Below are 26,292 nucleotides of genomic sequence, written 5' to 3' on the forward strand. Positions count from 1 at the left end.
TGTGAAGCATACAAAGAACAAAGAGTTCAGTTGGTAACTATTGAGAAGTTGTGCGGACTAGCGCTGTGGTGATGCGTTAGTGGTCAAAGCTGATTTTACAGTACAGTGCTGTGTATATGCGCTGGTGGTGATTTAAGATCAGCGCATGATAACTATTGACAAGTTATTCGGACTAGCGTAGTGATGATGCGTTAGTGGTAAAAACTGATGCTGTTGTTTAGCGCAGTGTATATGCGTTGATGGTGATTTAAGTGTGGCGGTTGAGAGCAGCGTAGCAGCGTAATAGCGGCGTGTTATTGATACCTGATTGACAGTCCAGAGAAAATTGTAAGCAGAGAAGCAGTGGTCGAAGCGTTCAGCGATTGGGTACAGTAGCAGTAAGAATAAATATATTTATACATAAGCAGAAGACAGGTATGAGTTAAGCAATTTAAAGAAAGAATGTGTATTAAAAATTGTCAAAAAAGAAGCGTTTTATAAAGTACAGAGCAATATATAATATTTTGTCAACATAAAAATACCGAAATTAATATTGTATATTTTGGAAAACATAACCCATTTGTACTATTACATTTATATAAAAAAACCCAATAAGAATTTTAATTCAAGTTATAATAAATGCCACAATTTGTGAACGTATATTTTAAGGTTTACTTTTACTTTTACTTATTATATATTAAATATCCAATTTGAATTATATACCAATTACATTTGATAACAGTTGACATGGACAGACAACAGATTTTTTTATTGACAGTGAACGGTTTGAAGGAAAAATTGTTTGCAATGGGTTTATCGACAAATGGCCGTAAAGCTACATTACAGGACCGACTTTGTGAACATTTTGGACTGACTGTAGATCCTGAAAAGGATAGCTCAGACAGTGAAACTAATTCGGTGCAAAACAACATGATGTCGGCGATGGGGTCCGGGTCTCCGGTCTTTACTCTACGCGATCTCGAGGAATCTCTTACAACTTTTAGTGGTACGGGGCAACACCCAGTCGAGGAGTGGCTCGATGATTTTGAATCAAATGCAGGCAGTTCGTTGGGGAGATTTACAAAAGTTTATATACGGGAAACAATTATTGAAGGGTGCCGCGAAAATTTTCGTTCGTAGTCAACGGGACATAAATAGTTGGAGTGCACTTAAACAATGTTTGCAAAAAGAATTTGGAGTAGTAACATCGTCAATCCAAGTGCATCGGGCACTTAGGAATCGGCGAAAGCGCCCAAATGAAGATTATCGCGAGTATCTTTATAGCCTTATGGACTTAGATAGGCCAATAAAGCTAGACGAAAGAAGTGTCATCGAATATTTTGTAGAGGGAATGCCAGATTCCAGACCAAACAAAGCTAACTTGTATCAGGCTATGTCGATAGAAGAATTAAAAGTTCAGATCCTTGTTTATGAAAAAGTTCGCTCGGGGCGTCAACCCAATGTGAGTACATTTCAAAACAAGCGCGAAGACAATAATTCTGTCACTAAAGATTATGGGCCCAATAGGAAAATTTGTTATAGGTGTGGAGAAGCGGGTCATTTGGCGAATACCTGCAAATAGCAACGATTATCAAAAAGTTTTGGGTGTAATCAGTCAGGGCATCGTATTGCAGAGTGCCCAAAGAAGAGAACGGAGGTAAAAAGCGAGGGTGCAAGGGTAAATACGCTGGAAATGATGCGTATGGTGTCCCTTGGCAGTGTAGTTTAAAAAGAATTAACTATTAACGGGTTTACGTTCTCAGCATTGCTGGACACTGGTTGCGATCTATGCCTCATGCGTTACGATGTGTTGATGAAGTTAGGAAGGATTGATTTGTCCAATGATATAAATCACCTTCGTGGAATAGGAAATAGTATACTTACAACTATTGGCAGTTTCATAATCAAAGTTAGCGTAGATGGAGTCAAAGTGGATATCAATTTCCATGTTGTGCGTGAACGTCTGTGATGCGACTACCGACGTTTGAGCGAAAAAATCATGAGGGATAATTTTCCAATGCCACTCATAGATGACGTTATCGAGAGATTACAAAGCGCAAAAGTATTTACAACGTTAGATTTATGGAACGGGTTTTTCCAGGTGCCGATAGAGGCAGGTTCGCGGAAATATATGTCATTCGTGACCCATCAAGGTCAATACGAGTTCATTTACGTTCCTTTTGGTATTTCCAATTCCCCAGCAGTGTTCACTCGATACATCTTCGCACTGTTTTGAGACTTAGTGAAGGATGGCATCGTGGTAACTTACATAGATGATCTTATAAATGCTTCTATTAGTTATGACGAGGGTATACATAAGTTGAAAGCTGTGTTGAACAGGGCGGCATTTTATAACATAAGGATTAAGTGGGAGAAATGCCAGTTCTTGAAGACGACTGTTGATTTTCTGGGGTATATTATAGAGTGTGGTACAATAAGGCCACCAGAAGCGAAAACGCAGGCAGTAAGGAATTTTCCGATACCTATGGATAAGAAAGCGGTGCAAAGATTCTTAGGGCTCTCTTCTTATTTTCGCCGTTTCATAGAAGGGTATGCAGTAGTCGCTAAACCACTGTCTGACCTGTTGCGTAAGGATGTAGCTTTTGTGTTTGGGATCGAACAGCAAGCCTCGCTGCAGCAATTAAAGGCAGCTCTGGCTAGTTCACCAGTGTTACGGTTGTACAATCCGAAGGCTCTAACTGAAGTGCATACGGATGCCTCGATACATGGATATGGTGGTGTACTCTTACAAAAGGACAGCGAAGATTTACATTTTCACCCAGTCCAGTACATGAGTCGGAAGACAAAGCCAGCAGAAGAAAAGTACCATTCGTATGAGTTAGAGGTGTTAGCGATTGTTGAGGCACTTAAAAAGTGGAGAGTATATCTTTTAGGGTTGCATTTCAGAATCGTTACTGATTGCAACGCGTTCGCAATGACCATGAAAAAGAAGGATATTCCGCTAAGAGTGTCTCGGTGGGCGTTGCTATTACAAGATTTTGACTATGAAATAGAACACCGAAATGGCTCCAAGATGCGTCACGTCGATGCGTTAAGCAGAGTAGCGTGTCTTATGTTGGAAGATTCTTTGCTGCATAGGCTGAGGCAAGCTCAGCAACAGGACGAATGGATTCGGGCAGTGTGCAAAGTCTTGGAAGCGACTGAATACGAAGATTTCTACTTGAAGCATGGGCTACTACACAAGGATCCAATAAGAGAGCTTATAGTAGTTCCATCGCTGATGGAGGATGAAATAATTCGGACGGCACATAAACAGGGACACTTCTCTGCAAATAAGACGCAGTTAGCAATTCAAAAGACATTTTTTATTCCTCAGTTAGGCCCAAAAGTAATTAGAATTGTAAAGAGTTGTATCGAATGCATCATGACAGATTTAAAGCTAGGGAAGAGAGAAGGTTTATTAAATCCAATACCTAAGGAAGATCAGCCATTAACCACTTTTCACTTAGATCATGGTGGTCCCATGGAACAAACAAAGAAGGCGTATAACTATATTCTTGTTGCGGTAGATGCTTTTTCAAAGTTTGTGTGGTTGTACCCGGTTAAAAACACTGGAGCCGAGGCGGTCGTTGATCGACTCGAGAAACAAGCCCCTGTTTTCGGTAATCCACAGCGTATTATAACTGATAGAGGTGCTGCGTTCACAGGAAATCTCTTTAAAGATTATTGTGCGAGGGAAGGTATAGAGCATTTGGTAATAGCTACAGGTGTTCCTCGAGGCAATGGACAAGTTGAACGAATACACCAAATCGTAGTACCAATGATTTCTAAGATGTGCCGAGAAGAGCCTGGGAATTGGTATAGGCACGTAAGTAGGGCACAACAAATTATTAACAATACACCAACGCGTAGTACAAAGTTTTCTCCATTTAAAATTTTAACTGGCATAGAGATGAGGATTTCGGGTACGACAGAAGTAAATGAGTTGATAAAAACGCCGACTTGAATGAATTAGATTCAGACCGACAAATGATGAGGGATCAGGCCAAACAAAATATTGCAGAAAAAGGAAGGAATCAACAAAGTACAGTCTGGACGAATTAGTCGCCATTAAGCGAACTCAGTATGGGAGCGGGCTTAGGTTAAGGCCTAAATATTTTGGTCCATATAAGATTTCGAAGGTTTTAGGACGCGATAGGTATGAGGTCGAGAATGTAGGCGAGGGTGAGGGTCCTGGTTACACGACCACCATCGCCGAATTCATGAAGAGGTGGAGACCTTCGTTCGGGGCGAACGAATAGGTCAGGAAGGCCGAATGTGGGATTGCAACCATGACCTGCGCACGCATGCAACTCTAAACGTACACCCTGACTGAACAGACTCTACGAATAATGACCTGACCTGCGCACGCATGCAACCCTAAACATACACCCTGAATGAACGGACTCAACGAATAGCAATGAACGCCGACAGCGACAGTTAAAAAGACTTACTTGATTATGAAACTCCATACTGTGCGGACGCATTGGTCACCAAACCAATTTTGTACTGAGCATTTAAATCTACGTTTTTCAACAAGTATATTAATAAATCCTTTTTTATATAATAAAACAAAATAAAGCGTTTCATTTTTAAAAAAACAATCCCCCACATGAATATTGAACACATGCTTATGTTTTGATATATAATTTGTTTTATTTATGAATTGTTGTGACCTTTAACATAAAACGATCCCGAGGTTTCAAACTACCTCATCACCAATTTTCAGCCAAATCAGTTCAGCCGTTCTTGGGTTATAAATATAGACATAGGGTTTAATTTTTAAATACAGGGTGGTGCAAAAGTCAGACGATGCTATACATTTTGCAATTGACCTCTAATGTCAGTTCTGTTTTGACATTTGTGTAGTGAACACATGCGAAATACACGTAAATAAACAATGGTACACTACACCGCGTGCCACAACCGATATGCTGAAGGATGCATTTCCCGGGCGCCTAATCTCCCGTTTTTGGCGATTTACAATGGCCAGCAAGACCGCCTGATTTAACCGCTCCAGACTTTTTTTGTGGGGCGTTTTGAAGTCGCGGGCTTATATCAACAAGCCTCAGACTCTTGCAGCTCTTAAAGACATATCCGTCAAGAATGTGAGGACCTATCGCCGGAAGTTTTGGCCAACGTGATGGAAAATGCCATAAAAAGGGCTCAAATGACAATCAATTGTGGCGGCGGCCATTTACATATCATATTCTCGACTTGATGTAAAAAAATTTAAAAAACCAAATAAAAATAATCCACAAGCAGAATCAACGTTTTCCATTTCTAAAAAAAAGTGTTTCATTTTCCAAAAAACATCGGAAGGTAATTATATATATACTATATATGTATATATATACATACATATATATTAGGGTGTGCCATTTTGAAGCAACCTTTTTTTTCAACTGAAAAACAGGCTCAAAACTTTCGAAATGTGTAAAAAAAAGTCACTCAAAAGATGAGCTCTTAATATTAATATTAAGAGGTGCCTCTTTCAAATTTTCTGTTTTCCATATAAATTACATGGAAAAAAAGTACTTTTTTTGTGGTGGTTATTGAACGGAGGTTATTATATGTGCACGCTATGGCTGCCAGTAGGGATGGTAAACTCGATTCCGATTCTACTCGTAAATCGAGTTTTCTCTCTCGAGTTTTTAGGATTTCTTGGATCTCTTTAGAAGTTTTTCCTAGTTTTTTTAATATTTTTTTCGTTTTCCGCTTTTTTTCTGTACAATGATTTTCTCTACCCACTGGAGAAAAATCCAATGATTAAATAAATTAATTACTAATTTAAATTGCTGATAGATTATGGAACTATACTTACTTTCCTAATTTTGTGAAAAATTTTTTATGTTAAGGACTATTTTGAAAACGAAATATCTAACACTCCTACTATTAAAGCAATAACAAGTGTCTTCCAGAACTAGCAAAGCTGAAGTAGAATAGCAATCATCACAATAAAAATTTGTTTTGTATTTTAATGCTAGTATCCCGTTATGTGTACCGTTATTGTTTCGCGTCATTTACATGTGATTTAAAAAAGTTATGCAGCCCAACACATTTTCAGATTGGCACTCCTATTATTTTGTGGACAACTGTATTTGTGATAAAACTGTTAATGGTGATGATGCCAGTAGTACAAATTAATATTAGTTACAATTGGGAAATCTTTTCTCAAGTTGTGGGCTCTTATACGTACATATCCAAGGCAGTTTTCTATATATTTACTAATATAAAAAAGTAAATATACTTATGACCATAATATATATTTTCTTTAAACAATGCAGTTACTTTAAATGAAAATGCTTATGTAAATATATGATTTATGATCTTTTTCAGTTTTACCAAATATTTCGTATTTCTTCTATAATTGTTTTATTAAATTTTAAAGATCTAAGTTGCCTCTGGATATGTATTCAAATAATAATACGCACTTCAGAAAGGGAACAAATATTTAAAAAAAAAATAATTAAATACAAATATATTTACGCGGTATGGCATTATTAATTGAGAGTGGCTAAGCACACAAATAGTATACAAACGCTAATAGGTATGTGCTGACCGGTCATTTGTAAATATGTGTTTGAAGAAACAGTGGTTCATAAACTGAAGTTACTATAATTTAAATGTGCAAAAATGTTATCAACGTGTGAAAACAGTAACAAAAATTTAAAAGGAAAAATTTACTCATTTAATCTGGAATGGGAAGAAAAGTATTTATGTCAGGAAAGCTCTGGCATCATATAATGTCTGCTATGTAAAAAACATGTTCATATGAAGAAATACAATATTCAAAGGCATTATGAAGCGCAACACGAAGAATATGATCGGTATACAGGTGAATCCAGTACCGATTTTTCATGAACTTATAACAACATTAAGGCAATGTAAGTCATTAAGTTGTTCCAAATATGGTATTATCTGGAATATCGTACTTTGAGGAGTGTTCTGTTGATAGTAACGATGCAATCCATGTTAATTATACGATTGCACTTAAAAAGGTTTTGGTAACCACTCATTTTTCGATGGAGATTTCATTAAATAATGCATTTTGGAATCAGCTGGAACTTTAACCATAGAACATCTTCCGAAATATTTATTTTACCGTTTATTATTTGTCTTACATTTTATAAACTCATGGTAGTTATAAAGAAACTTAGAATTGTTAGGCAATTTTACAATTGTTACCCACAGTGCAACTGCCCATATGTATATACCGCGCTCTCATTTTTAAACAAGGAGTGGGAAAATACGTTGCTCTCAATTCCCTGTTATTGTTTTAACGGTTATCAATTCCCGTTAGGATTATCTGTGTTGTCATCGACGTCATCTAACGGGAGGCCCAGGAAACGAGCTGCTTCGCCGGGGTCGGACCAAAGGGAAAAGGGTGTTAGATGAGTGGGGTAGGTAGGACATGCAATGAGGTGGCCAGTGTCAAGCGGAGATTCGTTGCATGCAAGACATATATTGGGTACGTCTGCGTCTATACTGGTTAAGTAGGAGTTTAACCTGCTACAATATCCAGAACGAAGCTGCGCTAGGGTCACTCGCGTTTCTGGCGGCAAATCGAGCTTTTCATCTGTGATGGGTGGTGGTTTGACTTCAAGAACGACATTCACGGAAAGGAGTCGGTGAAGGTGTTGATAGCTCCACTGTGAATGGCGGTGAGTACCAGTCGGAAGATAGTTGCGTCCGAAGTCCGGTCGGAGTACTGTACGACGTCGTCGACGTAATCCAGGAATGACCTTTTGATGCTCCTAGGAGGCGGTTCCGCTCCAAGCAGATGACAGCAGGGGTGATTTCTGAGAAAGCATCCCGGCAGGAACTGCTTGAAGAGAAGTTCATTATGCTCTTAACTGGGAGCATAAGCGTCTCACTGTGGAGGTGTTCAATGGAAGACAATCAAAGACATCCTGTAGTGGTCCGGAGTGCAGTGTTTTGACAGGTCTGTAGTTTCCTCATCTGCGTACCACTGCATCCAGGCGACCATATGGGGGCTGCGGCCGATTGCCTTGTATGTTGCCAACAACGTTTCTTTGTCTTTTTCCCATGTGCTACCGGCTAGCGACTTGAGCATTTTGGTGCGGCTCTGTACTCTGACAATAATCGCGGTCATGTGAGGAGTGAAGAAACTTAGGCTGTCGAGTGTCACACCTACAATCTAGGGATTATTGACAGTCGGTATTTTGACGCCGTCGACTGCAAGGTTAAGCTCAAGTCTATACTCCTTCGTCCAGTTTGTGAATATGGTCGCTGTGGATTTGGTGGGGGAAAGTGTGCGATTTCGTGCAGTGAGGAAACGAAAAAGGTCGGAGAGGTAGCTGTTTACCTTCGAACATATGCCATCGATCCCATTGCCCGACGCCAATATCGTGCCGTCATCAGCGTACGAGGTTATGGAAACTCCTTCTGGTGGTTGTGGGAGTTTCGAGATGTAGAAGTTAAACAGTAGTGGGGAGAGGACACCACCCTGAGGAACCCCCTGTTTAATTCTTCTCAGTTTAGATGTTTTACCTCGAAATAGTACGGATGACTGGCGACTACTCAGATAGTTCATGGTCCACCTCTTTAGCCCTGGAGAGAGCGTAGTTGTTTCGATGTCCTGCAGTAGCGTTGTGTGATTGACCGTGTCAAAAGCTTTTGACAGGTCCAACGCTACGAGGATCGTTCTTTCGCAGGGTGGTTTCTGGTTGAGGCCACGAACTATCTGGGCGTTTATGACGCTAAGTGCTGTGGTGGTGCTGTGCACTTTTCGGAATCCATGCTGGTGGCTGGCTAGGCTCAGGTGGTGAGTGAAGGTCGGGAGTAGCAAGGCCTCAAGTGTCTTCACTACTGGGGAGAGGAGAGTTATCGGTCGATAAGATTCCCCTTTGTTGGCGGGTTTCCCAGGTTTCAGTAGTGGGAGCACTCTTCCGACTTTCCACACTGCAGGTATTTGAAGAGTGGTCAGTGACAGATTGAGGACCTTGGTGAGATATCCTACTCCCGTCGAGCCTAGATGCTTTAGCATTAGCATGTTGATTCCATCAGTGCCAATGGATTTGGATGATTTTGCTTTGTTGATGACACCCTGAACCTCCTCATCGGTGAAAGTAAGTGGCGCGCCGTCGTTTGGCATTTTGAGCAGCCGTCGGTTAACACATCGTTTAGCTTTGTCTACCGAAGGGTGCAGTGTGAACTGCCGGCTAAAATAGCTCGCGCACTTCTTCGGGTCCGAAGAGGCATGACCATTGAATTAAACTTCAACTCGGTCGTCATGTCTCTTCGGGTGAGACAGATCTTTGACAGTAGCCCAAAGCTTACTCACACCGGTGGAGAGGTTACAGGACTTCAGGTGCTCTATCCATTTCGTCCGCTTATGTTGGTTTACCATACGCCGAATCTCCAAATTGAGATCCCTTATTCGGGGATCCCCGGGATCGGCATGGCGTAAGGTGTCGCGCTCATTAGCTAAAACGGCTGCTTCAGCCCAATCAGAAATTGGGGCGGATTTCCGCTATTCTTCCAGCCGGGATGAAGCGGGCGGTAGCTGCTGCGATCACCTTGCGGAATTGACGTTCGCCAACGCATACGTCTATAGGAATAGGTAGAGCGTTGAAGGTGTTCTCAGTAAATTCTGTGAAGCCGACCCAATTAGCTTTGTCAAAGTTAATGTAGGTGCGGTTGTCCACAGAAACTAAATCAGGAGGCTTCTCGATCGAAATAATTATGGGCAGATGATCTGATGCGAGAGTTAGCGTAGGTCGCCAGGTTATGCTGTTTATCGGACCACCGCTAGCAATGGTAATGTCCGGCGAGCTATTACAGGTGCCCATAACTCTGGTGGGGGCTTCGTCATTCATTGTGCAGAATGTCGAATCGTCAATCTGTTCCGCCAGCTCCATCCCCTACGATCATTTGACAGGCAGGAATGCCAAAGATCGCGGTGCGCGTTAAAGTCGCCTAGTACCAAACGGTTTTCACCACGAAGTAGCGCACCTATATTCGGGTGATATCCTGTTGGGCAACATGTAACGGGGGATGTATATATTAAATATTTCGAGCTCGACATCGCCTGACCGGATAGCTATACCCTGACATTCTAGGGTAGTATCTCTGGGGTCGATGTCTTCATCGATTAGGCGATACTGAACGGTGTTGTGCAATATAAAGGCTAGGTCACCACCATTATCTCGCTCGCGATTTTTACGTATAACGTTGAAACCGGCACAACTCAGAAGATCTGAGCGGCTGTTTCCCGATTCATGAGTGCAACTATCTCCTCGATCTTGCTCTGGAGTCCGTTGCAGTTAAGTTGAAGTAGCCGGGTTTGTCGAGGGTGTCCGTGGGTGATCCTGGGGGTGAGGGAGTGACGTGTGGGTGGTAGTTGTTGCAGCTGTAGAACCGCAGGGGCGGTTGTCCCACTGGGGTGTTGGAAGGCGACGCCACTGTTGTGTGTTGCGGGGGCAGACTCCTGCAGCATGGGGCAACGTACGAATCACTCCACTCACGTGTGGTGCGCAGACCGGAACACGCCGAAAAGTGACACCAGCCAGTACAGGAATTGCACTTGACGGATGTCACATTCCGACGTATGACGGCCTGACACACGGAACAGACTGTGCGAGGGACCAAGAGCTGCTGGTTGGTTCTCGCACGAGGATTGGAGCGGGATGAAGGTTGGGGTGGGGGGTGGGTACAAGTCAGAGGGGGAGCTATGTTGCCTGGTTGAGCTCCTGGGGACCGTAGAGGTCCTCTGTTGGCCACTCGGATTGAGAGGCGGCGCGGCGCGCGAACTATGTGCGGATTGCACAGCCGTAGAGGCTTGGGTCGCAGTACTGCGCAGGCAACATGGGGCCACGTAATGCGTGGTACACTCCCTATGACTCTTAAGGCCTGAGCAGGTCTTAAGATGGCTCCATCCATTGCATGTGTTACGCCTGACCGAGGTGGAGTTTGGATGGAGCCGTTTTGCGCATACGCAGCAGAAAAATTCCTCCAGGCCCGGGTTGGACTCAATGCCAGCGCGAGTCAGGAGGATACGGAGCAACCCTGCTGCAAGGCATTGCTCTAGTGACGACAAACACAAATTAACACTTATCGATCCAAACGGGGTTAGATCGCCGAAATAACAGCCCTTGGTCGGATGAAATCCGAGTTAATTCCGGTGCGTAGAACCGGCTGTCGTGGGAATGGAGAATTGAGGTTTTCTTCTATAATTGTTTTATTAAATTTTAAAGATCAAATGTATTCAATATCCTCTGGATATGTATTCAAATAATAATACGCACTTCAGAAAGCGAACAAATATTTTAAAAAAAATAAAAAATAATCAAGTAAAAATATATTTACGCGGTATGGCATTATTAATTGAAATTGGCTAAGCACACAAATAGAATACAAACGATAATAGGTATGTGCTGAGCGCTCATTTGTAAATATGTGTTTGAAGAAACAGTGGTTCATAAACTGAAGTTACTATAATTTAAATGTGCAAAAATGTTATCAACGTGTGAAAACAGTAACAAAAATTTAAAAGGAAAAATTTACTCATTTAATCTGGAATGGGAAGAAAAGTATTTATGTCAGGAGAGCTCTGGCATCATATAATGTCTGCTATGTAAAAAACATGTTCAGATGAAGAAATACAATATTCAAAGGCATTATGAAGCCCAACACGAAGAATATGATCGGTATACAGGTGAATCCAGTACCGATTTTTTATGAACTTATGACAACATTAAAGCAGAGGTTTGTAAGTCATTAAATTGCCCCAAATATGGTATTATCTGGAATACTGTACTTTGAAGAGTGTTCTGTTGATAGTAACGGCGCAATCCATGTTAACTATACGATTACACTTAAAAAGGTTTTGGGTAACCACTCATTTTTCGATAGAGATTTCATTAAATAATCAGCTGGAACTTTAACCAAAGAACATCTTCCGAAATATTTATTATACTGTTTATTATTTGTCTTACATTTTAGAAATTTACGGTAGTTATAAAGAAACTTAAATTTGTTAGGCAATTTTACAATTTTTACCCACAGTGCAACTGCCCATAAGTATATACCACGGTCTCATTTGTAAACAGGGAGTGGTAAAATACGTTGCTCTCAATTCCCTCCTCATGTTTGTCCGAGATGATTCCCTCATCTAGCCCTCAAAATGCGCACGCGTGCCCGAACGGTGCAAAATGCCACTGAGTGTTAATATGCCCACCTCTGCATAAGGATGATTTTACTTTCATTCTCATCAGTAAAAGTTTGGTTTTGTCTACCGAAGTGTGCAGTGTAAATTGAAGGCTAAAATAGCTCGTGCACTTCTTCGGGTTGAATTGAACTTCAACTCGGTCATCATATCTCTTTGAACTTGACAGTAGACCAAAGCTTACTCACACTGATGGAGAGGTTAGAGAATTTCAAGTGCTCTATCCATTTCCATTTGCCGAATTTCCAAATTGGGATCCCTTATTCGGAGATTACCGGGAACGGCGTGATGTAAGGTATCGCGCTGGTTAATACTTAAACATTTAACCACGCCTTTGCTCAACTGAGCATAGCAACAGCAAACCACAAGTATAGCATGACATCACCACAACATGTGCCGGATGCATAATAAAATGCCTAAACAATGAAATCATCAAAACAATGTTTTAATAGAATTATGATAACAGCCTTGAGCAGCGATAAACATAGCCTATATAAACCACTGGAACTACCCGAGTGAATAAATTAACTGCCGCCCAACGTGGGGGAGCAACAAAAAAAGGATCATCATTAATATCCTTAGTCAGTCTGCCTGAAAGGTAAGAACCTAGTCCCTGGAAACAAATAAAAAATTCATTTAAACCATCCAAGAAGTTTACCAGTGCATCATCCCACACAACGTCAATCAAAAGGGATTCACATAAAAACCCTAATACGGCAACAAATTGCAAGTAAAGGATCAATATACCATCCTTGGCAAACGACACGCTTTCATAAAAAGAATATCATATCAAGTAGCGCTCCAAGAATACAACTGGAGACCGATCTTTAATAAAATAAATCAACAAGATGACTGAACCAGCAAATTTAATTGCGTTAACCAACGCAGACGCCGATCTGCAACGAAAGTTTACGAACTACAATTAGGAAGAAGTGCAATCATTCCACAACGAACAGAAGAAATATGTTCCTACACCAGACCAGAAAAAGTGGATCTGAATGTGTTTAAATCAATAACACAGTTTAATAGTGATTACAACGAATACAGAAATTGGAGAAAAGTAGCAACCACATTAATGGAAGACATACGACAATTCGAAGGACATAATATATATGCCCAAGCATTAATAATGATCAGAGGAAAAATTATTGGCAAAGCAGCACAGATCCTGATCAACCACAACCTAAAGAGAAACTTCCAAGACATCATCGAACGACCAATATACGTTCTGGCGGAAGATATCATGAAAATACAACAGAAAGAACTACCACTGCATGTATATTATGACAATCTGAACCAAGCATTAAATGTAATGCTATCCAAGATTGAGATGACACACAAGGAAGAAGGAATAGTCCAAGTGTTGACAAAAGAAATCCAAGCTAAGGCAATCAGAACATTCGTCACTGGTTTGAGAAGTGTAGCCATCAAGAACGCCATCTATGCACGAGCCTGCACAACATTAGCAGATGCCTACTGTATCGCCTGTACAATGCAACATGATTCATGCAATCAGAACCTCGAGTACATTCCACGATACAACCATCATTAGAATCATAATTTCAGCAATCAACATCAGGATATCTATGGATATCGATTCATCCACCAAGTTCCGTAGACCAACGAGACAAGGTTACAACGAGAATCAGCAACAACCACCACGAAATCCGCAGCCTCAACAGAATTATCAAAATCCATTTAAGAAAGTAGCAGGAGCATTGGGATGCAAACGAGAACGAGATAATACAAGTCATGCTAATATAGAACCGAAGAATCAACGGATCAACCAAATAACACACGATCAACAATCAAATACAGAATATGAACAGGAAAAATATCCTTATCCCAACGCTTGTAAGGACCACAGAAGAAGGTAACTCAGTGTATATTCTAATTGATAGTGGTGTAAATCCAAAATTCCCTCACACAAAAGGGATAGAAGTAGAAAGTAAAAAACAAGCCGATACTTTACACGGCTAATCAATAAGTGAATATAATAGGATTCAGTATGGAATTTTTAGAACTCGATACATTACAAGATTTCGATTTCTTGATGGGAATTAAAGGTTTGAAGCAAATGAAGCAATGATAGATACCGAAAGAAATGTATTAATTGTGAAAAAGAATAAATTATATGATAGGAGAAGAAATGTATAAAAAAGAAATAAATGAATTAATGAAAAGAAACGAGCAGAGTAAAACATTACCCTACATAACTACAGTAGAGGCAGAAATCAAAACAGAAACAAATAATCCTATTTAGGTCAGACAGTATCCATACCCCTAAGTGGATAGAGCATTTGTAGAAACTGAAATAAAAATAGTATTAGATACTTCACGACGTTAGATTTGGAATCAGGATTTCATCAAATTAAAAGAAAAAAAGAACACAGAGAAAAAACAGCATTTTCAATAAATAATGCTAAATATGAATTTCTACGACTACCATTTGAACTGAAAAACTCACCGTCGATCTTTCGAAGAAGCGTTGACGACATCCTCAGACCATTCATAGGAGTATGCGCATACGTATATATAGATGATGTTCTAATATATTCAGCTAACCCTGAACAACATATGAAAGATATCACCAATATAATACACACTTAACACGCAGCCAACATGAAAATCTCGGATGAAAAGTCAAAATTTTTTCAAAGACACAGAATTTTTAGGACATATAATTAAAAACGGTAGAATTACAGTAGATTCAGGAAAAATATAAGCTACAGATAGGTACAGAGCCCCTACAAATTTTAAGGACTTAAGATCTTTCTTGGGAATGACCTCATATTATAGAAAATTTATAAAAGGATTTGCATCCATAACGAAACCATTAACACTCTACCCACGAAGTGAGAATGGTAATATTTCAAAGAATAAAAGTAACTCAGTACATGTAAAATTAGATGACGAAGCGCTTAAAGCAGTTGAAACACTAAAAAAATAAACTAAAAGAACAAATAGAATTATTCCAACCAAATTTTGGAAAAAGATTTGATTTGACTACAGACGCAAGCAATGATGCGATTGGAGCTGTATTGTCACAAGGCAAGAAACCTATAGCATTCATTTCACGTACATTAAGGGGGGAGCGTGCTTTAGAAGTTTCGAAAAATCGATTATTTTTTTTTGCTTAAATCTCTTTAAAAATAATCTAAGAATATGTCCCCAAAGTTTTAGAAGGGAATTCGAAATATTTTCGGAGCTAAAAGGGAAATAGTGACCGAGCGTCTAGCAGATACATATATGTATGAGCGATTGGGCAGAAAGCGAAAACTTTGACGCGGGATTTCTCGGTTGTCCATTTTTACGATTTTTCTTAATTGGCAGGCAGGATAAAAAAAAAAGTAAACGTCCTATCGAAACGAATCAAAATGCGTTGTATTTGGAATTAAATTCTCGTCTAGGTGAACCTAAAAAAACGTAAGAAAGTTAACATTAATTCGGTTTTTAAACGATTTAAAGTAAATTTTTTTTAATGCATTTGTTTTTAATCTGCGAAACATTGTTGAATTTTTCACTTTTTGTTGAATTTTCTTGGTTCACCTAGGAATTACACTATTGAAAATTAAAAATTTCTTTTGTTTTTTTGTTTCAGATGAAAATTGGGACCTGCATCTTGCCCGCCACACAGAAATTGCACACTCGATGCGCCTCCGTAAATTTCTTCAAACATGAAAAATATCTAATGTATAATAATAAAAAAATTTGAGAAGACTTTTCAAATATATTAGAATAAATCCTAAAAGTTTCATTTCGATCAGACATTTCTTTCCTTTCCAAAAAAATCCTTGAAAATATGGATTTTTTGAAGCCTCTAAAGCAGGCTCCCCCCTTAACGCGAACTGAACAAAATTACTCAACAAACGAAAAAGAAATGTTAGCAATCGTGTGGACACTCAAGAAACTTAGGAATTATCTGTATGGTCTCACTAGTAATACTTCTATTTACACCGATCATCAATCCCTAATTTTTTCAATATAAGAGGACAATCCTAATTCAAAATTAAATAGATGGAAAAATTTTATAGAAGAATACGGAGCAAAAATTAAACATATTAAGGGAGATTTAAATGTAGTAGCCGACGCACTCAGCCGTCAAGTAAACGGAACCACGAACGAGTCAATACACTCGCAGGAATCATCCTCGCCAATCAGAATTAAAGATGTCAGCGCTCCACTAAACCAATTTAAAACACAAATTGTGATAAAAAAAAATGTAAACAAACTGCACTAGAAAGAGCAACAATTTTTGCAAAACACGAGAGATTTTATGTTAATTACGTCACACCACAAGACTTGATAGATACACTAACAAATATTTTCAAACCTAATATCACGACCGCATTTCACACTACTCGTACACTAGAAATTCATGGTATTATAAACTTTTCATTTAATATAGAGAAAAAGGTTTTTTGTCAAAATCTATTAAAAGACATTACGAGTGAAAAAGACAGAGAAAATATAATTAGACATACGCATAAAAGAGCACAGGGAAACGCAAAAAATAATACGTTAGAGATACTAGAAACTTGCTATTGGCCAAATATAAAAAATTATGTAATCCGACTAACTAGAAATTGTAGCATTTGTAAAGAGAACAAATACGAACGCCACCCGACAAAACAAGTTTATGCAAAAACACCCATACCCGAAGGTATAGGCATATATATAAATGGACATATTTGAAATCGATGGAACCATGTATCTCTCATGCATAGATAGATACTCAAAATACGCATATATGAGAAAATGAAACGACAAAAGAGAATTCTACAAAATACTCACACAAATATTCCCATTTTGTAATAAACTAACTAACGACAGATAACGAGACTATAATTAATAGCATAGCAGCAAAAGCTCTATTCCAACGGCTATGTATTGAACATTCAATGACCGCATCAAACCATTTAACATCTAACGCTCAAATTGAACGGCTGCATTCAACCATTCTGGAAATTTCTAGAATTCGCATTAAACAAAATAAAGCAACCGCGACTAAAGAACTATTCAACGCAGTTAAGAAATACAATAGGACAATACATTCCGTCACAAAAAGGAAACCTATTGAATTATTTTTTGAAAGGAGCAGACTGAAGGAATAAAAGAAGTGATTGAAAACAAGCAGGAGTATATGCTATCATACCCCAATAGAAAACGAACACAAAAGGAATATAAAGCAGGACAAACAGTTTATGTGAAACAAAACCGACGAAATAAAACAAATCCACGCTATTTGAAGAAAACAGTACAAGAGAATCGTGAGGACACAATTATTACAACGGAGGGGAAGATCATACACAAGGACAACCTCAGAAACCATGATGAAGATAACGCTAACATTAATCTTAGCAACATCCTTACCTCAGCAAATAACCGACTCACAAGATCGCAAGTACGTGCTAACCGAGACTAACCCATCATTTTTGTATCAAGAACCTTAATACCTATTCCATATGACGAGCAAAATACTGAAACCATACTACAAGATCGCCGAACATAAAGGAGAGATGCCTAGTGAAGACGCAACAGAAATAGTATTGTTCAACAGAATAGAAATCCTCAGAAAACTACTGAATAATGGACGAGCCAGACGCTTAAGACGATCACTTGATTTCTTAGGATCGATTTTGAAATTTATCAAAGGAGTCCCAGACCACGTCGACCTGATTGAAATTAAAACAATACTCAACGACATAATTGAAAATAATAACAAACAAAGACAAATTAATTCCAACTTTGAAATAATGATGAAAACATTTAATATTAAGACAATTAAACAAAAAGTTGTATTGCAGGAATTATACAAGGAGTTATTTGACTTAACTATGATAATTAATTTCGCGAACAACGGAAATTTTTATTCAGCAGCAATAAATACGGACGAGATTGAAAGGATATTAGGAAAGGGACAAACTAGTATACCGGTTATTGACATACTCGAATATGCAGACACGCATGTAGGTAGATTAGACGACACTTTCATTGTAATTTATAAATATCCAGTCATTGAAAAGAAATGCACAACATACAAAGATACTCCATTATCCTATCGTCAAGGCATTTTGGATATGAATAAAATCGTAAGTAAATGTGGAGATAAAATAATATTAGCATCTAAATGTAAAAGTAATTTAAGTAAATATATTTGTAAACAAGAACCTAATGACAATTGTACAATACCAATGATCAAAGGTTACGAAGCCCATTGTAATGTTATCCAAGAAAATAACGCACCTATTATAGATTTAGGACATGGTAATGTCGTATTACAAGGAAAACATATTTTAAACGGAAAATCAATTGAAGGATCGAATTTAATACAATTTAATGAAACAATTATTATTGACTCAGAAGTATTCCACAACCAGGAACAAGAAATTAAAGATTATATTATAGCTAATGGAAACGAAAGAATTCACATTCTTGAAATATTGAAATCAGAAAACGAATATCAATTTGACAACATTAAAAAATTAAACAAATTTTAATACCATTTGAAGAACACCCAATCAAGAATATGTTCATAACTATAGGAGTACTTGTAGTCCTAGGATTAAGTATATTTGTAATATTCAAACTATATATAATTTATCAAAAAACTGCATATCTAAGAAACTACAACGCTACCATAGAACGTGTAGGAATGACTCATCTACTCAAGACTCAAGTATAGATCAGGAGATCTATTTTTTACAAGAGAGGGGAGAGTTAATACTTTAACATTTAACCACGCCTTTGCTCAACTCAGCATAGCAACATCTAACCACAAGTATAGCACGACATCACCACAACATGTGCCGGATGCATGATAAAATGCCTAAACAATGAAATCATCAAAACAATGTATTAATAGAATTATGATAACAGCCTTGAGCAGCGAAAAGCATAGCCTCTTGGTCACTTTATCATTATCGACTGCCGAGTAACAAGTTCTCTATACCTTTTGTAAAAGTACAGTTTTAAGTTTAATATATTCAAAATTATAGTATTTGTCTATACTGTGAATTATTATACGAATAAAGGATCAGTCAGTACCAATCTCATTGGCTGACTTAAAAATATATATTTTTTTTATTCCTAACCCGAGTAAATAAATTAACTCGCTCATTAGCTAAAACATCTGCTTCGACTGAGAAATTAGGGCACGTTAATGACAGCAATCAATGCAATTTGATTTTTGATTAATGCTGAGCACTGACGAGAATCTTGATTGTACACACTCTTGCAGAAGGATGCAAACATATCGCTAATCTCGATTCCCGAGTCTGCCGTTCGATTTTTCTTGGACATAGAGAACGGAATATCACTATTGTACCTTCCTATGTGTTTGACAAATTTCCAAAATACATTTGCGTCATCCTGGACCTGCGTTCGACTTTGACTAAGCTAAACTTTACATAATTCAGTCTGCTATTGTTTTTCTTATAGATGGAGTCCGATTCAAGATCAAGAAAGTTATTATTGCCGATTTGAACACAACCTAATTGTCGGCTTTCCATTAAAAAGAATCTTTCATAGAGAAGAGTCGTCTATTATTTCCCCTTCATGGATAGTTGGGTGAAGCCCTGACTCTTTGATGCATAAGGCATCAATGCTGCTGATCGCCGTAGCTATCGCTGTTGGTTCGTAGTCCTCTCACGTTCTGGTAAAGAATTTATATGACCGTCTGTGTTCCCCTTTCTCTGGGACGCTGCGTCTAGGGACTCTGTGCTTGTGTTTTCCACGTAAAGAAAAGACCAGTAGGCTTACCTCGCTGGGCTGATGGTCGTACGAACCAGTGTTCCCTTTTCTCTGGGACGCTGCGTCTAGGGAATCTGTGCTTGTGTTTTCCACGTAAAGAAAAGACCAGTAGGCTTACCTCGCTGGGCTGATGGTCGTACGAACCAGATGAGCGAATTTAGAATCGAACACAACAACAACCGACTGCAACATGCCAACTGCAGGTAAAAGCTGCTCAGTGGAAACATGTAAGCTTAGCTTCCTGGACGCTCTTCCGTCAGAGGAACGCGCATTCTTCGAGGGGCATGCATAGGATGATGATGTTCCCTCCTGTAGTGGCACTCAAAAAAAGGCGTCCGTCTAGAAGCTGGACGCCCCGGTGCCACTGACGATACTCGCAAGGCGGGCAGGAGCGATGCCACTCTCAAGTGGTAGTTGAGGAAAGTCGCAAGAGACAGTCCATCAGCAGGTGCAGAGGCAGCAACCCTTCTCTTACCACCAAAATACGCGCAGGAGCCAACTCCGTGTCCGCTGCTCGACACGGGAATCGGAGGCGTCGTCTGGTCAACGCATCGAAGATGCGTGGTAGTAAAAGGACTGCACTACCAAAGACAGCGAAGCAGAAGAACGGGCAGATAATGCCTCAAAAACATCCCAGTTGTGAGAGGCTAAAGGTGAAACAGCCACAGGCGGTCAGAGGAAAACGCTCCGCTCCAAATCCCCCTCCGGTGATGGCGGATCAACACAAATACTCGGAGGTCTTAAAAGGCATTCGGATGGCGGTGCTGGCCTTCAACTATCAGGCTGAGGCCTTGAGGTCAGAAGAGCTAACACCACTACAGAATAGCTCCATGGATGAGATTTTCAGGGGGTGTAGATACACTGGCTCATTCCGTGGAGTCTATTTTAGGTCAAGTCTGCTCCTAGTCGACTGTAAGGATGAGAGGACGTCCACCTGCCATTATCGCTTCGAAGCTGGAGGGTTGGAAATGCCCAGTCCTATGCGCGAAGAGTGGTGAAGAGATACCGCCCTTACATAGCATCACAGCATTTCTTCCCCGGAGCGTAGGTAAACCCTATGAATTCGCGTTTGGTTTGATCAAAAACCAAAACGAGGACATCGATACCTTTGCGTGGAGGGTAATCGGGAGCAGCGTTGAGGATGCCGGATGGAGACTCATTATCACCGTTAATGACGGATATATCCTATAAATTTATCCGACAGCAGAGGTTCCGTTTCAACTAAAAATTCATCAGTGCGGTTTCATGGTAAAAAAAATTACTTTTTTTTGAGAATTTATTTCTATAATATGAATTGCGTAATTTTATTCCGACCTTTTGTACATTATTGATCACATTTTTGAAAATGTAGGGTAATTTATTTTTGCATTTTGCATAACGGAATATTTGCTTTGAATTTTTTGCTAAATCAAGTTTTTATTTTAAATTTGTTGTAGCGAGCACGTGTTATTGGTGATTTTAATAACGGAACTACTCAAAAAGAGATTTCTGTAAAATTCATTACTCTTCAATCGGACGAATAATTTCGAAATATATTAATAAGTAAAAGGTTATCTTTCCGATCTTCCTCGCTTCTTCGCTGCAAGAAGCTTAATACTCTCCCCTTTTAAATACCATATTCACAAGCTGAACGAAGGAGTACCAACTAGCCCTTAATATAATAGTTGACGTTAAATAATATGTCAATAATCCAACGACTTTAGGTGTGACACTAGACAGCCTGTGCTCCTTCACTCCTCATACGACCGCGGTTATTGCCAAATAAAAAAAAAAAATAACGAAAAACGAAGAACGAGGCATTCGGCCGGCCGGTTCTTAACTACGCTACATCAATGTGGTCGCCTAGGTGCAGTGAAACGCACACGAAGAAGCATCATACAATGCAGAACACTGCACCCTGCACTATAACGGAATGCCTCTTGATGTCTCTTTTCGAACACCTGCATTGAAGCCCGTATACTTCCGGTCAGGTAACATAATGGACTCCTCTCCAAGCAGTTTCTGCTGAGGTGTTTTTGTAGAAAGCCAGCAGTCGCCTGCTTAAAGCGGATTCGCCTCCTTGAAGTTCCTAGGAGGAGATACTTAGTCCCCAATTGAATGGTGAGGATTAGCTAAGTTGTCGCCGACGTCATCTAACGGCAGGTCCAAGAAACGTGCTGTTTCGACGGGGTCCGAAAAGAGGGAGAGGGATGTCAGATAAGTGGGATTGGTGGGGCATGTAAAGAGGTAGCCGGTGTCATGCGGAGACTCATTGCACGCAGAACATATATCGGTGTCTATTCTGGATAAGTTGGAGTTTAACATGCTAAAGTATCCAGAACGAAGCTGCGCAAGGGTCACTCACGTTTCTCGCAGCAACGAGGTGATTTCTGCGAAAGCATGCCAGCAGGAACTGCCAGGGGAGTTCATTATGCTCCTTAACTGGGAGCATAAGCGTCTCACAATGTAGGTGGGATGGGAGACATCAAGAGGCATCCTGTTGTAGTCCGGAGTGCAGTATTCTGACAGGTCTGAAGCTTCTTCGTCTGCGTTCCACTGTATCCAGCAACCATATTGGTGCGGCGTAGTTGAGGAACACCCGGGCGACTGCCGTTTAAGTTACCAAAACTTTTCTTTGTCCTTTTCCCAAGTGCTGCTGGCTAGCGACCTGAGGATCTTGTTACGTCTCTGTACTTTGCCGATACAAGCGGTCGTATGAATGATGAAGCATAAGACTATCAAAAGTTACACCTAAAATTCTAGGATTATTGACAGGTAATTGACGCCGGAAACAACTGCCCATCAACAGCAATATATGCATCAGGTTTATAACAATTTTGTGAACTTTCAATAAATCGATCCCATATTGTAGATATCATGGCAAATTTATTGGTTTGTAAACGCTGACTTCTTCGCTCTTCTTATCAAATCATATAAACTTGATAATTTTAGTAAACGGCTCATTGTTTTCGAAAAAAAAACTACAAATTTTTACCCTATGTAAGGAATAAAAAATTTACATTCAAGTATTTTCTTCAAATAAACAATTGTAAAAAAAATAAGAAACTCTTTAGACTACTTGACACTGAAATGCCGTTCCCACGGCAGTCGGTATACGTAACCGGAACAGAACCGGATTTTTACAGGCCAAGGTAGGTAGGTAGGTAGGAGTGCAGCCCTGTTGTCTATCGGGCTTAATTAGCACTTGATGTGCCATTTTGGTTTCGTTGAAACTACTTATATCTGATATGTTTTAGTAGAAATCCATTCAAGGTTTGGTGCTTGATGGATTTCAAGTGTTTTGTCTCGTATCTGTGCTAGTTCTGGGCATTCACAGAGAAAGTGGAAAATTGTTTCCTTGTTCCCTGCTATTCCGCAGCCTCGGCAGATGTTATTGTAGGCCGCATGTTCCCCAAATGGCCAGCGCCCTGTTGTGGTAGCTGTTACTCTGTAGATACTTTTCCTTGACCTATTTAATAAGTCGTTGGTTCTTTTCCTGTCATATGTTGGCCATAATTGTTTTGCATTTTGTAATGTTTTTCCATCTGTTATTTGCAATTTGTTGAAATTGTCCATTGATCTCTCTTTTGTCTGGACAAGGACTGTCAGCATAATTCTGCCGCTACAACAACAACACTGTAATCAATACTAGTATTGTCATTTCCATTGCAACCGGCGCTTAGATAATTATGAAACATTTTACTCTGCGACAATGGTCATATCGACCGACCGCGTTAGGTAGGTCACATAACAAATTTTTCTTGGAAAATATAGAAAAAAATAACTAAAACTAAAGAATGAAGAAAATAGAAGAACAGGAATTGTCATATAGTTTGATAACGGTATTATAAGGACTAAATATGTATAAATTTTACAAAAGTTTGAAAACAGTCAATGACCGGTACTGGTAGGATTAGTGTTAAGTTTCATGCAACGTAGAAGCGATAAAGGTCGAAGAGATAGCTGTATACCTTTGAACATATGACATCGATTCCATTGCCCTCCGTCAATATCGGGTAATCATCAGCGTACGAGGTTATGGAAGCTCCCTCTGGTTATTGTGGGAGTTTCGAGATGTAGAAATTAAACAATAGCGGTTCAATTTCTTCTCAATTTTGAAGTTTTTCCTCGAAATAGTTCGGATTGGTTGATGAATTTTATGCAGTAGCGTTGTATGACTGACTGGCCTTTGAAAAGTTAAACGCTACGAGGATCGTTCTCTCACATGGTGGTTTCTGGTTAAAACCACGAACTATCTGGGCGTTTATGGTGCTAAGTGTTGTGGTGGCACTGTGCACTTTTCGGAATCCTCAGGTGGTTAGTGAAGGTCGGGAGTAGCAAATCCTCAAGTGTCTTCACTACTGGGCAGAGGAGAGTTATCGGGCGATAAGGCTCCACTTTGTTGGCGGGTTTCCTAGGTTTCAATAGTGGGACCACTCTTCCGACTTTTCACACTGCAGGTATTGAAGAGTGGTCAGCGACAGGTTGAGGACTTTGGTAAGGTAGCTTACTCCCGTCGAGCCTAGATGCTTTAGCACAAGCATGTTGATTCCATCAGGGCCAATGGATTTGGAAGATTTCGCTTTGTTGATGACATTCTGAACCTCCGCATGGGTGGAAGTAAGTGGCGCGCAGTCGTTTTGCATTTTGCGCAGCCGTCGGTTAACACATCGCTTGATTTTGTCTACCGAAGGGTGCAGTGGAAATTGCCGGCTAAAATAGCTCGCGCACTTCTTCGGGTCCGAAGAGGCATGACCATTGAATTAAACTTCAACTCGGTCGTCATGTCTCTTCGGGTGAGACAGATCTTTGACAGTAGCCCAAAGCTTACTCACACCGGTGGAGAGGTTACAGGACTTCAGGTGCTCTATCCATTTCGTCCGCTTATGTTGGTTTACCATACGCCGAATCTCCAAATTGAGATCCCTTATTCGGGGATCCCCGGGATCGGCATGGCGTAAGGTGTCGCGCTCATTAGCTAAAACGGCTGCTTCGGCTGGGAAATTGGGGCGGATTTCCGCTATTCTTCCAGCCGGGATGAAGCGAGCGGTAGCTGCTGCGATCACCTTGCGGAATTGACGTTCGCCAACGCATACGTCTATAGGAATAGGTAGAGCGTTGAAGGTGCTCCCAGTAAATTCTGTGAAGCCGACCCAATTAGCTTTGTTAAAGTTAAAGTAGGTGCGGTTGTCCACAGAAACAAAATCAGGAGGCTTCTCGATCGAAATAATTATGGGCAGATGATCTGATGCGAGAGTAAGCATAGGTCGCCAGGTTATGCTGTTTATCAGACCACCGCTAGCAATGGTAATATCCGGCGAGCTATTACAGGTGCCCATAACTCTGGTGGGGGCTTCGTCATTCATTGTGCAGAATGTCGAATCGTCAATCTGTTCCGCCAGCTCCATCCCCCTACGATGGTTTGACAGGCAGGAATGCCAAAGATCGCGGTGCGCGTTAAAGTCGCCTAGTACCAAACGGTTTTCACCACGAAGTAGCGCACCTATATTCGGGTGATATCCTGTTGGGCAACATGTAACGGGGGGGATGTATATATTAAATATTTCGAGCTCGACATCGCCTGACCGGATAGCTATACCCTGACATTCTAGGGTAGTATCTCTGGGGTCGATGTCTTCATCGATTAGGCGATACTGAACGGTGTTGTGCAATATAAAGGCTAGGTCACCACCATTATCTCGCTCGCGATTTTTACGTATAACGTTGAAACCGGCACAACTCAGAAGATCTGAGCGGCTGTTTCCCGATTCATGAGTGCAACTATCTCCTCGATCTTGCTCTGGAGTCCGTTGCAGTTAAGTTGAAGTAGCCGGGTTTGTCGAGGGTGTCCGTGGGTGATCCTGGGGGTGAGGGAGTGACGTGTGGGTGGTAGTTGTTGCAGCTGTAGAACCGCAGGGGCGGGTTGTCCCACTGGGGTGTTGGAAGGCGACGCCACTGTTGTGTGTTGCGAGGGGCAGGACTCCTGCAGCATGGGGCAACGTAACGAATCACTCCACTCACGTGTGGTGCAGACCGGAACACGCCGAAAAGTGACACCAGCCAGTACAGGAATTGCACTTGACGGATGTCACATTCCGACGTATGACGGCCTGACACACGGAACAGACTGTGCGAGGGACCAAGAGCTGCTGGTTGGTTCTCGCACGAGGATTGGAGCGGGATGAAGGTTGGGGTGGGGAGTGGGTACAAGTCAGAGGGGGAGCTATGTTGCCTGGTTGAGCTCTACTGGGTTGACCGTAGGAGTCCTCTGTTGGCCACTCGGATTGAGAGGCGGCGCGGCAGCTTTGCGAACTATGTGCGGATTGCACAGCCGTGAGCTTGGGTCGCAGTACTGCACGCAGGCAACATGGGGCCACGTAATGCGTGGTACA

At 40.5% G+C, this 26,292-nt stretch overlaps 1 protein-coding gene across 1 annotated transcript in view; it reads right to left on the bottom strand.

The window, feature by feature from the left end:
* Positions 1–26,292, bottom strand: part of LOC120780112 (carnitine O-palmitoyltransferase 2, mitochondrial) — a 63,515-nt gene that overhangs the window by 5,315 nt on the left and 31,908 nt on the right. The gene's annotated exons all lie outside the window — the stretch shown is intronic.

The sequence above is a fragment of the Bactrocera tryoni genome, unplaced genomic scaffold (assembly GCF_016617805.1).
Source record: "Bactrocera tryoni isolate S06 unplaced genomic scaffold, CSIRO_BtryS06_freeze2 scaffold_162, whole genome shotgun sequence".
In the NCBI taxonomy this organism is placed as follows: domain Eukaryota; kingdom Metazoa; phylum Arthropoda; class Insecta; order Diptera; family Tephritidae; genus Bactrocera; species Bactrocera tryoni.